Source organism: Panthera leo, chromosome C2 (genome assembly GCF_018350215.1).
Source record: "Panthera leo isolate Ple1 chromosome C2, P.leo_Ple1_pat1.1, whole genome shotgun sequence".
In the NCBI taxonomy this organism is placed as follows: Eukaryota; Metazoa; Chordata; class Mammalia; order Carnivora; family Felidae; genus Panthera; species Panthera leo.
The window spans coordinates 53,354,296-53,369,225 of record NC_056687.1 but is presented as its reverse complement, the minus strand read 5'-3'; positions in this window follow the sequence as shown (position 1 = coordinate 53,369,225).

Sequence of the window (14,930 nt, the reverse complement as noted above, 5' to 3'; positions counted from 1 at the left end):
CCTGAGTTGTTAATGTTAGCCATTCTGACAGGTGTGAGCTGGTATCTCATTGTGGTTTTGATTTGTATTTCCCTGTTGATGAGTGAAGTTGAGCATTTTTCCATGTGTCAGTTGGCCATCTGGATGTCTTCTTTGGAGAAGTGTCTATTCATGTCTTTGGCCTATTTCTTCAATTGGATTATTTGTTTTTTGGGTGTTGAGTTTGATAAGTTCTTTATAGATTTTGGATACTAACCCTTTATCTGATATGTAGTTTGCAAATATCTTCTCCCATTCCATCGGTTGCCTTTTAGTTTTACTGATTGTTTCCTTTGTTATGCGGGAGGTTTTTATTTTGATGAGGTCCCAGTAGTTCATTTTTGCTCTTGTTTCCCTGTTCTGGAGATGTGTTGAGTAAGAAGTTACTGCGGGCAAGATCAAAGAGGTCTTTGCCTGCTTTCTCCTCGAGGATTTTAATGGCTTCCTGTCTTACATTTATGTCTTTCATCCATTTTGAGTTTATTTTTGTGTACGGTGTAAGAAAGTGGTCCAGGTTCATTTTTCTGCATGTCACTGTTTTCCCAACACGACTTGCTGAAGAGACTGTCTTTATTCTGTTGGATATTCTTCCCTGCTTTGTCAAAGATTACTTGGCCATACGTTTGTGGGTCCATTTCTGGGTTCTCTATTCTGCTCCATTGATCTGAGTGTCTGTTTTTGTACCAGTACCATACTGTCTTGATGATTACAGCTTTGTAACACAGCTTGAAGTCCGGGATTGTGATGCCTCTTGCTTTGGTTTTCTTTTTCAAGATTGTTTTGTCAATTTGGGGTCTTTTCTGATTCCATAAAAATGTTAGGATTGTTTGTTCTAACTCTGTGAAGAACGCTGGTGTTATTTTGATAGGGATTGCATTGAATATGTAGATTGCTTTGGGTAGTAATATTTTAACAGTATTTGTTCTTCCTACACAGAGGATTGGAATATTTTCCAATTTTGTGTGTCTTCTTCAATTTCTTTCATAAGCTTTCTGTAGTTTTCAGTTTTTATAGATTTTTCACCTCTTTGGCTAGATGTATTCCTAGGTATTTTATGTTTTTTTGTGCAACTGTAAATGGGATCGATTCCTTGATTTCTCTTTCTGTCACTTCCTTGTTGGTGTATAGGAATGCAACCAATTTCTGTGCATTGATTTTATATCCCGCAACTTTGCTGAATTCATGAATCAATTCTAGCAGTTTTTTGGTTGAATCGTTTGGGTTTTCCATATAGAGTAACATGTCACCTATGAAGAGTGAAAGTTTGACCTCCTCCTGGCTGATTTGTATGCCTTTAATTTCTTTCTGTTGTCTGCTGAGGCTACGACTTCCAATACTATGTTGAAAAACTGGCGAGAGTGGACATCCCTGTCTTGTTCCTGACCTTAGGGGGAAAGCTTTCAGTTTTTCCCCATGGAGGATGATATCAGCATTGGGTCTTTCATATATGGCTTTTACAATCTTCTATCCCTACCCTACTTTCTTGAGGGTTTTTATCAAGAAAGTCTGTTGTATTTTGTCAAATGCTTTCTCTAAAGCTATTGAGAGGATTATATGGTTCTTGTCCTTTCTTTTATTGATGTGATGAATCACATTAATTGTTTTGTGGATATTGAACCAGCCCTGCATCCCAGGTATAAATCCCACTTGGTCACGGTGAATAATTTTTTTTAATGTATTGTTGGATCCAGTTGGTTAGTATCTTGTTGAGGATTTTTGCATCCATGTTAATCAGGGAAATTGGTCTATAGTTCTCCTTTTAGCGGAGTCTTTATCTGGTTTTGGAATCAAGGTGATGCTGGCTTCATAGAAAGAGTTTGGAAGTTTTCCTTCCATTTGTATTTTTTGGAACAGCTTCAAGAGAATAGGTGTTAACACTTCCTTAAATGTTTGATAGAACTCCCTTGGAAAGGCATCTGGTTCTGGTCTCTTGTTTTTTGGGAGAGTTTTTATTACTACTTCGATTTCCTTACTGGTTATGGGTCTGTTCAAATTTTCTATTTCTTCCTGTTTCAGTTTTGGTAGTGTATATGTTTCTGGGAATTTGTCCATTTCTCCCAGATTGCCCATTTTATTGGCATATAATTGCTCATAATATTCTCTTATTATTGTTTTTATTTCTGCTGTGTTGGTTGTGATCTCTCCTCTTTCATTCTTCATTTTATTTATTTGCATCCTTTCCTTTTTCTTTTTCATCCAACTGGCTAGTGGTTTATCAATTTTGTTAATTCTTTCAAAGAACCAGCTTCTAGTTTCATTGATCTCTTCTACTGTCTTTTTTTTGTTTGTTTTGATAGCATTAATTTCTGCTCTAATCTTTATTATTTCCTGTCTTCTGCTGGTTTGGGGGTTTTATTTGCTGTTCTTTTTCAGCTCCTTAAGGCGTAAGGTTAGGTTGTATATCTGAGATCTTTCCTCCTTCTTTAGGAAGGCCTGGATTGCTATATACTTTCCTCTTATGACTGCCTTTGCTGCGTCCCAGAGTTTTTGGGTTGTGGTGTTATCATTTTGATTGGCTTCTGTAGACTTTTTAATTTCCTCTTTAACTTCTTGGTTAGCCCATTCATTCTTTAGGAGGATGTTCTTCAGTCTCCAAGTATTTGTTACCTCTCCAAATTTTTTTTCCTGTGGTTGATTTTGAGTTTCGAGCGTTGTGGTCTGAAAATATGCACAGTAGGATCTCGATCTTTTTGTGCTTGATTAGGGCTGATTTGTGTCCCTGTATGTGGTCTATTCTGGAGAACGTTCCATGTGCACTGGAGAAGAGTGTATATTCTGCTGCTTTAAGGTGAAATGTTCTGAATATCTCCGTTAAGTCCATCTGGTCCAGTGTGTCTTTCAAAACCATTGTTTCCTTGTTGATTTTTTTGATTAAATGATCTGTCCATTGTTGTGAGTGGGGTGTTGAAGTCTACTATTATTATGGTATTACTATCCATGAGTTCTTTATGTTTGCGATTAATTGATTTGGCGCACAAATGTTTACAATTGTTAGGTCTTCTTGGTGGATAGACCCCTTGATTATGATATAATGTCCTTCTGCATCTCTTAATACAGTCTTTTTTTAAAGTCTAGATTGTCTGTTGTAAGTGTGGCTACTCCGGTTTTCTTTTGTTGACCATTAGCATGATAGATGTTTCTCCATCCCCTTATTTTCAATCTGAAGGTGTCTTTAGGTCTGAAGTGGGTCTCTTATAAACAGCATGTAGCTGGATCTTGTTTTCTGATCCCTTCTGTTACCCTATGTCTTTTGATTGGAGCATTGAGTCCATGGACGTTTAGAGTGTGTACCGAAAGATATGAATTTATTGCCATTATGATGTTTGTAGAGTTGAGGTTTTTGGTGGTGTTCTCTGGTCCTTTCTAATATTTGTTGCTTGTATATTCATCTTTTCTCCCCTCAGAGAGTTCCCCTTAAAATTTCTTGCAGGGCTGGTTTAGTGGTGACAAACTCCTTTAATTTTTGTTTGTCTGGGAAACTTTTGATCTCTCCTTTTATTTTGAATGACAGCCTTGCTGGATAAAGAATTCTTGGCTGCATAGTTTTCTGATTCAGCACATTGAATATATCCTGCCACTCCTTTCTGGCCTGCCAAGTTTCTGTGGATAGGTCTGTGCAAACCTGATCTGTCTTTCCTTGTAGGTTAGGGACTTTTTTCCCTTGCTGCTTTCATGATTCTCTCCTTGCCTGAGTATTTTGTGAATTTGACTGTGATATATGCCTTGTTGGTGGTCAGTTTTTGTTGAATCTATTGGGGTCCTCTGTGCTTCCTGGATTTTGATGTCTGTGTCTTTCCCCAGGTTAGGAAAGTTTTCTGCTGTGATTTGCTCACATAATCCTTCTACTCCTATTTCTCTCTCTTCCTCTTGAGGGACCCCTGTGATTCTGATGTTGTTCCTTTTTAATGAGTCACTGATTTCTCTAAATATTAAATTGTGCTCTTTTGCCTTCATCTCCCTCTTTTTTTCTGCTTCATTATTCTCCATAAGTTTGTCGTCTGTATCACTGATTCTCTGTTCTGCCTCATCCATCCTTGTTGCCGCAGCATCCATCCGTGTTTGCAGCTCAGTTATAGCATTTTTAATTTAATTCTGACTAGTTTTTACCTCTTTTATCTCTGCAGAGGGGGATTCTAACCTATTTTCAACTCCAGCTAGTATTCTTATTATCGTGATTTTAAATTCTGCTTCAGACATCTTGCTTGTATGTGTGTTAGTTAAGTCCCTAGCTGTCATTTCTTCATGCTTTTTCTTTTGGGGGTGAATTCCTCCATTTTGTCATTTTGAAGGGAGAAAAAGAATTAATGAGGTATAGAAATTAAAAATTAAAAAATTAAAATTAAAACTAAAATTAAAAAATATTAAAATTATAAAATTAAACACACACACACACACACACACACACAAATATTGAATAAATGATGCTAAATCCTAGGTGTGTTTTGGTCTGGGTATTCAAAGTGGTTTGACAGATTAGAGGAAAAAAAGGGGAAAAGAAAAGGAAATCATTTGAGAATTTGAAAAAATGAATACACTTAAGTAGACTAAAATGAGATGATGGGAGTAAAATAGAATTTGAAAAAAATTACACAAAAGTAAAGGTATACTTGAAAAAAAACTTAAAAACATTTTTAGTGAAATTAAAAAATTAAAATGAATTTTTTCTATTTCTGTATTCAAGAAAAAGAAAAGTAATGAAAAAGAAAAAAAAGGGAAGTCGTTTGAAAATTTGAAAAAGTGAATACACTCTAGTAGACTAAAATAAAATGATGGAAGTAAAATAGAATCTGAAAAATTTACAGAGAAACAAAAAATATAGTAATGAAATTAAAGAAAAAAATTTTTAGGGGCGCGTGGGTGGCTCAGTCAAGTTAAGCGTCCAACTTCAGCTCAGGTCATGGTCTCACGGTCCGTGAGTTCGAGCCCCGCGTCGGGCTCTGTGCTGACAGTGCAGAGCCTGGAGCCTGTTTCACATTCTGTGTCTCCCTCTCTCTCTCTGACCCTCCCCCACTCATGCTCTGTCTCTCTCTGTCTCAAAAATAAATAAACGTTAAAAAAAAATTTAAAAAAAGGAAAAAAATTTTTAATAGAAATTGAAAGTAAAAACGAAGTTTTTCTCTTGCCATATGCAAGAAAAGAAAAGAAAAAGAGAAAAAAGAGAAAGGAAAAGGAAATCATTTGAAGATTTGAAAAAGTGAACACACTGAATTAGACTAAAATAAAATTAGGGAAGTAAAATAGAAATTGAAAAATTTTACACAAAAGCAAAAAATATAGTAAAAAAATTAAAGAAAAATATTTTAACAACAATTGAAAATAAAAATGAATTTTTTTCTCTATTCAAGAAAAAGTGAAAAAGAAAAAAAAGATAATTGAATAGATGGACCTGCTAGCAGATTGAAATAGGACTGAAATTACTTCTTTTTCCCATAGAAGTCAGACTATGAAGCACTTTGTAGTCCATAAAGTAAGTAGCCAGTGAGACTTGTGTTCTTGAAGAGCCAGGTTGGCCCAGTCCTGCGGGGCTCAGTGTAGTGGCTCCGCTCTCCACTAGATGGCGCTGCTAGCCTAGTGGGGTGGAGCCTTGTGGCGTTTGTAGGTGCGTACGCGCATGCACAGGAGCTGTGGAAATGGCGTCACTCAGCTACTCGGTCTCTCGGATCAGAATTCTGTTTTTATCGATCAGCAAATGGGCACCCGTCCTCTGTCTTCACCTTTCGTCTACTCCCCGCTTTTTCACTGTCCGCGACCACGCCTCAGGCAATACCTCTCTCCTGAGTTTTGTCTCAGATGCAGCTCTTTTCCCGGCCCCTTACTTCTGAAGGACTGCAGCTTTGACCCGTCCCGCCCCTCTTCATCACTGAGCAATAGCCGAATTCCAGCTGCACCCAGGAACGCTTGCTGGACCCTGCTGCTGCTGGTGCCTGAGACTGCGGCTGAGTGCCAGCTCGCCCCAGAAAAAGTTCGCGAGATAGTGTGGCAGCAGTGTTTCAGGGATTATGGAAGATCACAACACACATCTGGCACCAGGCTTCACCCTTAACGACGTTGTTCCAGCATCAGCGAATGTGGCTGTTTTCTAGGGTCTGCTGGGACCAGGTGACTTCAACAGTCTCTACCAAATGTCCTTCCAGCAGTGGAACCGCTTTTCCCCGTGTGGCCCGAGATCCTCCCGGACCCCACTCTGTTCCTGGGGATTCACCCTTCCCACCAGAGCACCACCAGGTATGGAGCTGCAGAGTTGCAGCCTTTGTGCTCCCCTTGTTTACAGTCTTAACGGAATTTAAACCCTCTCCTTTCTCCTTTCTACCTTTTTAGTTTAGTCCCCGCGGCTGTTTCCAATTTTCCACTTTCTCTCCAGCTGCTTTTGGGGAGGGTTGCTTTTCCCGTATTCTCCCTGCACCCTACCCCCCTCCTCTCTCTGCCCACCAGAGTACTTCCCTTCCCATGGCTTTTCGCTCCCCAAGTTCACCTCTCCGTGCCGGGTACCTGCTGATAAAAGAAATTTCTGTTGCGTAAGCTGCACAGTCTGTGGTGTTTCTTATGGCAGCGCTAGCAGACCAATACGTACGCCAGAGGAATTTCTTCTTCTCTCTGAACTAATCCCCACACTAGTGCTCTTGATCCCATTTGCTCCTTTCTCCAGGTATCATCTTTCTCTTTTGTATTTTCTGATTTATATTTTTTATTGATTCCCCCTTCTAACTATATATACATTGGGTGTACAGATAAATATAAATATGTGCACTCAGGTTATGCATACACTCATAGTCCCTGCCATCTGAGAGAAACTGAAAGAACCACTACCACAACAACAAACATATTTGGCTCCGCATTTCCCTCTACCATGTCTGTTTTGGTACTTCCATCAACTTATGGAAATATTAGGTTGCACTTTTTATATCTCCTTCATAATATTCCATTCGATTTTCAACCTAAGTCTGGATTATGCTTTCCCTACCACATCCCTGCCATTGCCCCTTCCAAGATAACTAGCCATCCATAATTTTACCAATGAGGAAAGGGAGACTTTGAAAAGTTGCATAACTTGCCCAGGGTCACACAGCTAGAAATAACCATGCCAGGTTTTGAACCTCAACTAACTCCAAAGCTTTTAAAGCTATCGTTAAAAAGTCATTTTAATGCATGACGAAGCTCAAGCTTCGGGGATGCTTCAGCTCACAGCCGCCTGCAGGAAGCAGGAGCAGTCATCGTGATATAGACATAGGATTAGTGCAGTGCTGAAAAGCAGGAGACAATTGAATCCCTGGCCTGTCTTCCTTGTGAATACGTGGGAAGTCTTGATTGTGTGAATGCAGAGGGCATTTGACACCATCTGTAGAATGTCTGTTTTAGCTAACTTGCCATCCATATTAGTGTTGAAAAAGGAATGCAAGGGTATTGGAATATACAGTAAAATCTTGGTTTGTGAGCGTCATTCGTTCCAGAAACATGCTTATAATCCAAAGCACTTATATATCAAAGCAAATTTCAAGCACCGTTGGCTCAGTTGTGATCATGTGATGTTTGGCGTCATATACTACTAGCATTGCAAGATCATTGCTCATTTATCAAGTTAAAATTTGTTAGAAATGTTTGCTCATCTTGTGGAATACTCGCAGAACAAGTTACTTGCAATCCAAGGTTTCACTGTACAACAGAAAAGATTTAGAAATGAAGAATATTTTATCCAAAGAAAAATATGTCTTGACTTTAAAGTCACAAAGAATTATTGTAGAAAGACTAGTTTCTTACAAGGCTTTTGTGAAGATGACCATGTCATTTCAAATTAAATAAGAGGGAGGATAGTGAAAAGATACTGTGAGAAGTTATAAACTTCCTATAAAGCAGGAACTGATTTTAATAATAATAAATGTTTATTGAGTTCCTACAGTGCCCCAGGTACTAGTCCAGTGCATTACCTGTATTGTGTTGTTAAAAATCTCAGAACAAACCTATGAAGTAGACAGGGTAACTAGATGATTTTTATCTGTTTATTTTGTAGTTATCAAGCTTCCACAGATAACATATTAATAAATCGTCTTAACCCAAAGTAAATAAAGAGACAATATGGGACTACATCAAAAAGATAGTAAATCTTAAAATCAGCCTAACATAAGACTTTGACCCTGAAACACTTTCAAGGTAGAGATATTTCATTTAGCAAAAACGGAAACAATGAAAAAATATGCATGTGGGATGTCAGATCTTCCATTGTGCATTCAAACTGAGTATTCTTTTATGAGAAATTCAAAGTGAGAAAGCTTATCAAATCATCGTAAAAGTTGGTCTAGATTCCATATATCAGATGTGATGTGATAATGTAATATATTTTGCTTGTTTTGAGACTTAGAGGAAAAATGGCTTTATTAAACTTTTCATTGGTCTCTAATTAGAGCTATTAACTCACTAGTAAATGGATAGCAGGCAGCTGGTAAAGAGGTGAAATAATCATGCCAGAGTACTATCTGTATGTGTTATATACAAAAGGTAAGAAGATAAGCACTTGAATTAAAACACTAGAATTTTGAAGTCTTTTATTAAAAACAGACAATTTGGCTCATTTAGGGAAAAAAACAGGGAATTGTATCTTAGGTCACTAAAGGGAAAATTGGGTCTCACCAGATAATTTGTAGCTTGCTGTGGCAGTGGCTAAGTGATTATATTAGGTTGAGAAGTAGATGTAATTTAACAGGATTTCAGATGGGACTTCTGACAGTCTATCATAGGAAAAGTTAATAAGCAAAATGCTAGACTTCGGTCTAAGTGTGAACCTAGCTAAAAGACTGATTGTAGCCTAAAATAATATAGGATAGCAGTGAATTGTAGCAAATCCTCATGGAGAAGTGACAAATGGGGTCCTTCAGGACTGATTGCCAGGCCCATTACTTTTTAACACACTGGATAAGTTATGGTGTCTGAATTAGTTGATAACATTAAGGATCCAATTTTATTTTTTGGAGAAGTTATTGGATTGAACACTTCAGTTGCTTTGAAATTTTTTTAAAGCTATGACTATTTAGACTAATTTTATGAACTCTCACATTTCTTAGGCTTGGCAGAGAGAAAGAATTTCAAGTTCCTACCTAGAAAATATACGCCCCTTCACTGTTGGTGATTATGTATGAATTTCCAATGATTGGAAATACTGGTTAATAAATATTTGTTGAATATTTTCTATGCACAGGAGATGCCCTGTATTGTCATAATAAATAGATGAAAACACTTTCATTTTCCTCAAGCATGGGAGGTAGTTGAATGCTGGAAAAATGATAGTAAATTTTGGTAAGGATGCATAGGCTGCGGATGATGAGAGCACAGGAGAGGGGAATCTACCTCATCTAGGGTTCAGGGCAGTCCCCCTCATAGAAGGAATGTTGACCTAATCTTAATAGCGAAAGTCAGTAGACGGAAGGTGTAGTGAAGATGCAGAGGAGGGCGCTGCCTATGTAAAGGCAGGAGGTCTGAGGGGGGACAGAGGATGACCAAGTATGTAGTCTAGAGTCTTGGGTGTACAGCAGATTGTAAAAATGGCTGTAATTGTTACCCTCTCTGGATCCATGACATTAACAGTATAACGTTTTAGCTTTTTCCATGGGGAAATTGACTCACCCCTTGAATCAGGATTGGTTTTGTGACTTATTTTGGCCAATAGAATGCAACAGAAGAAATCTGCCAGTTCTGAGCACAGATTCAAGAGGGATTGACACTTCTCCTCACTCTCCTGGAAGCTTATTCAAGCCACCGTGTGAACAGGCGTGAGCTGAGCTGCTAGAGGCTTAGAGACCATGCAAGGCAAAGTCAACCATTCCAGCTAAGGCCATCCTAAAACCACCTGGTACAAGCCAACTTGGCAGCTCACACAGATGCAGGAGTGTACTCAGAAGAGACCAATACAACTGCCCGGCTAAACCCAGCCCTCGTCACCAAACTGAGCTATATAGATGATATAAATGTAGCAAAAGCAAATTCACACAGTAAAACAATGAGGCTGAACACAAGAGCAGGGCAAGATTATGCTGTCTTTTGGGCTCTACACTGAAGGTGATAAGAACTAATAGTTCCCAAATATCAGGCTTTGATGATTTTTCCCCATATTGATAGTTTTAGAGAACTCTAAAGGTATCCTGAAAGCACATCTTTGATCACTTATTTATGGATGCCTGGAAGAAATATCCATAATTAAGTTATGCCTAATGGTTGAAACAAATAGCTTTGTACAAATCTAATCCCCGAGTTGGGTTCAACTGTGGCAGAGAGATTTAATATTATCCCATATAAAGATGCTCAGGAAAGTGTATTTGGGGGAAAGCAAGATAGTCCATTTGAAATGGTATTTTGAAGTCTCTCATAATTTATGGATAGTATCACTGCCCAGAATTCTTTTCTCTACCTTATTTTTGCCAACATATCCTACTTCTTTATCCTGATTGGCATGTTCCTAATAACCTTATATTTAATCTGAAAATTGTAAGGTGTCATAGAGAAGCTAACTGTTATAGGCTGATATATGATGATGATATATGCCCTTTAAAGGGCATGCTGTAGCTACTTTTTAAAAACTGTTTAATTTTGGGGTGTCTGGGCAGCTGAGTAGGTTAAGCGTCTGACTTCGGCTCAGGTCATGATCTCGCCTTCCCGAGTTCCAGCCTCGCGTCGCGCTCTGTGCTGACAGCTCAGAGCCTGGAGTCAGCTCAGAGCCTAGAGCCTGCTTCAGATTCTGTGCCTCCTTCTCTCACTCTGTCCCTGCCCCTCCCCCTCTTGCAGTCTGCCTCTCTTTCAAAAATAAATAAACATTTAAAAATAAATAAATTTTAAAAATGTTTATTTTTGAGAGAGAAGGGGGAGAGGGGCAGAGAGAGAAGGGGACAGAGAATCTGAAGCGGGCTCTGTGCTAACAGCAGAGAGCCCGATGCAGGGCTTGAACTCACCAACTGTGGGATCCTAACCTGAACCAAAGTTGGACACTTAACCAACTGAGCCACCCAGGTGCCCCTGTAGCTACTTTGGATTGAAGCATGTGGCACAGTCATCAAAAAGCCATGGGTATACAAGTTTGAACAAGAAACCCCTGATTTACAAAGCAAATATTATGCCAGCCTAACATAAGACTGTGGCAATGCTTTTCTGCTAAGTCAAAACTAGAATGATTGAATGTGGTGTTGCTTGATGGTAGGATCAAGATGAGGCTTGGGGAGGAAGACAAATTCTGCCTCTCATCTCTTTTTTACCCCCACAAATAGGGAGGACCACAAGATGATTGTCACATTTCCCCATGGGTTAGTTCTGTGTTTGAGAAGTGCATGTGTGTCCTGGCATATATGTATGTATATTTAGATATGTTATGCCACATGTACCTGCAATAGTCATTTATCTTGATCAGTGGTTGTGGTTAAATTATCACCAGGTAATGGGGCGCCTGGGTGGCTCAGTCGGTTGGGCGGCCGACTTCGGCTCAGGTCACAATCTCGCGGTCTGTGAGTTCGAGCCCCGCGTCGGGCTCTGTGCTGACAGCTCGGAGCCTGGAGCCTGTTTGGATTCTGTGTCTCCCTCTCTCTCTGACCCTCCCCCACTCGTGCTCTGTCTCACTCTCTCTCAAAAATGAATAAACATTAAAACATTTAAAAAAAAATAAATTATCACCAGGTATTTACTAACCATCTATCCCCTTCTCAGCATGATACTGATTTTGAGATAGAGTCAAAAGAAAAATAAGGTAGAGTCCCTGATTTTAAGATGCTAATACACTGGATATACAGGCGAACCTACCTGAAGAAAATCAGACAACCCACTTTTAATGCTCCATTTGAACACAGCATTACCTAGTGTGCACATTCTGGAATTTTCAAAAGCTTATTTCAACTAACTGGTCATATTTCATATCTGACCTATCATATCTGGTGTAATTCTTATATGGCCATAATATTCTTGAGAAATTATTCCCCTTCAAAGGTATTTTATTTTTTAAAAAGGCAAGAAAAGGCAGGAAACCATTAGAAACCTATTCACTCAGCAACTTTCTTTCATGTCTAGATTCTGTATCCCACTGTTTCATCCCCCCCTCTGATAAAGAACTGTGACAAAAGTCATCAGTGGCAAAGTTAATTGGGTTCCATTGATCTCTTACAAATGTCTTCTCTCCTCAGGATTCCTCAGGTTCCTGTCAAGAGCCACTTAGGGCAGCAAGCCTTCAGACATTTCCTTCCTCAGGGATGAGAATTCATATGTGACTTGAAAGGTGATGTTTACACATCAGGGGGCAGTGAGCAAAATTATAAAGCAGGTGAAGTTTGCCTTAGCCTTCTTCACCTCCCCTTTCTGAAGCCTCATCACTACACTGGGGTTCCCCAGCAGGAGTTCCAGAGACCCTCTGTCAGTGATAGCTTCTCACCCATGATGGTTTGGGTCTACCTGGTGGGGAATAGTTCTTGGCCTTTCCTTCCCCCTGCCTCCTCCCTATCCAAGTTTATCTAACCTTCGGCCCATTTGCTTCAGGTCTGTTTTCTATTAGAAAGTGATAATCTGGCTTGAAGCTGTAGGTTTTAATGAGAACTCTTCACTCTTTACCCAACCACCATATAACACATTACATTTTAATAGAGGCCTTGGGGTCCAGTGATCTAACCTGAGAGAACAATTTCAGCCACGATATGTGATAATTTGGTACCTTTAAGCAGTCATCAAATACTTGCAGAGCCGCCTTTTTGTCACAGTGAAAATTTATTCTTTCCTTTCTTGGAGTTGTTGAGAGTCGAGTACATTTGATTCTATATGAAGAAAATGTAAAAATGCTGGAATCCCAGCTAATTGCTTCACCTCCTTTCTATTCCTTGGCCAAATCCAGCAGCAAAATTTTGAACATACCTTTTTTAAAACTTTTATCCTAGTAAAGCAAACAAATGAAAACAAAGCAAGAAAAACACATTGCATTTTAAAAACTTATACTTTTTTGATTTAAAAAAGAAAAAGTGTGTGTGTGTGAGTGTGGGCAAGTTTGTCTCTCTATGTGTGCACATGCTTGTGTGTGGGAGAGGAGGTTGTGTTTAATAGGGCCTTGTATTAGTGTTCTATTATTGCATAACAACTAGTAAATAATATAATACAAAGTAAATAAATAATACAAAGTATTCTGCACTTTGTAGCTGAAAACAGCACCTATGTGATTATCTCACATTTCTGTAGATCACAAGTCCAGGCATGGCTCATCTGGGTTCTCTGCTTAGGGTAATATTAAGCTGATATGAAGGTGTAGGCCATGGCTGGGTTCTTATCTGAGGGCCAGGGTCCTCTTCCAAGGCCATTCAGGTTGTTAGTGGAAACCAGTTCTTTTTGATCGTAGGTCCTGTTTTCTTGCTGGCTATTGACCAGGGTTACTCTCAGTTCTTAGGATTTATCTGGACATTCCCTTCCACATGGCTTTCTCTACAACATTGCCATTTGCTCCTTCAAGGCCAGCAGGAGAATGTTGCTTTGACTTGTTTCTCTTATTTGTAAGCTCTCTTTTACATTTTTTTAAATCTTTATTTATTTTTGAGAGAGAGAGAGAGAGAGACAGAGTGCTCTCAGGGGAGGAACAGAGAGAGAGGGAGACACAGAATCCGAAGCAGGCTCCAGGCTCCGAGCTGTCAGCACAGACCCTGATGCGGGGCTCGAACTCACGAACCGTGAGATCATGATCTGAGCCAAAGTCGGACGCTTAACTGACTGAGCCAGCCAGGCTCCCCTGTAAGCCCTCTTTTGAAAGGACTCATCTGATTAGGTCGGGCCCACCCACACTCAGGAGGGGACTATACAGGATGCCCATACCAGAGGTGACAATTTTAGAGGGTTTCTTAGAATTTTTCTTACCACAGAACTTTCCTTGGTTTTCTTCTAAATATTCAGTGAGAGAGTAAAAATATGGAAGGGGAAAATAAATGAATAGCTGCAATAAGAAAAGAAAGTAGAGATTTCCTCTGGGAGTGAAATGAAACCACAGACCCAAATACATGTAGCACTCTACCTTTCCCTAGAGACAGTCCAATGGAACTTTCTGCAATGGTGCAAATGTTCTGTATCTTCTGTGTCCAGTACAGTAACCATTAGGTGTCTGTAGTCATTCAGAATTTGAAATGTGGCTAATAAATACTGGATTTTAAATTGTATTGATTTTTAAATAATTTACATTTAAATTTAAATAGCCAGTTGCCTCGGGGCACCTGGGTGGCTTGGTCGGTTAAGCGTCTGACTTCGGCTCAGGTCATGATCTCACGTGAGTTCAAGCCCCGCGTCGGGCTCTGTACTGACAGCTCAGAGCCTGGAGCCTGTCAGATTCTGTGTCTCCCTCTCTCTCTGCCCCTCCCCTGTTCATGCTCTGTCTCTCTCTGTCTCAAAAATAAATAAACGTTAAAAAAAAAAAATTTAAATAGCCAGTTGCCTCAAGTGGCTGCCATGATGTACCGAACCGCTTCACAGCAATATGTCACCATCTTCACATTCCTGAGTTACAGAATCATCTTCCACATGCTGAAATATTCTGTATGGGGCTTATAGTCTACCTTTAGTTTCCACCTGTGCCTGGGATTTCCATTTAAATTTGGTTACTGTCTTTAATGTTTACATCTGCCTCTGGCTTCCTGCCAAATTTGCAGCTTTAGCTGTTGTGTCATTTCCTATACAAGTTTATAATTGTAAAAAGTTCTAACATCACTTAGTCTAATCTCCTAATCAAAGTAGAAATCCCTTCTCTCCTCTACCTTTGTCACACATATACCCCCAAATAGTGATTGTCGACTTCATTGAGCATTTACTCTGTACATACAGCACTGAGTTAGTGGCCTCATACATGGTCTCATTCAATCTTTACAAAGACCCCATGTGGTATTACTATGATTCCAGCTTTACAGATGAGGAAACCTGTTCATGGAAAAAAT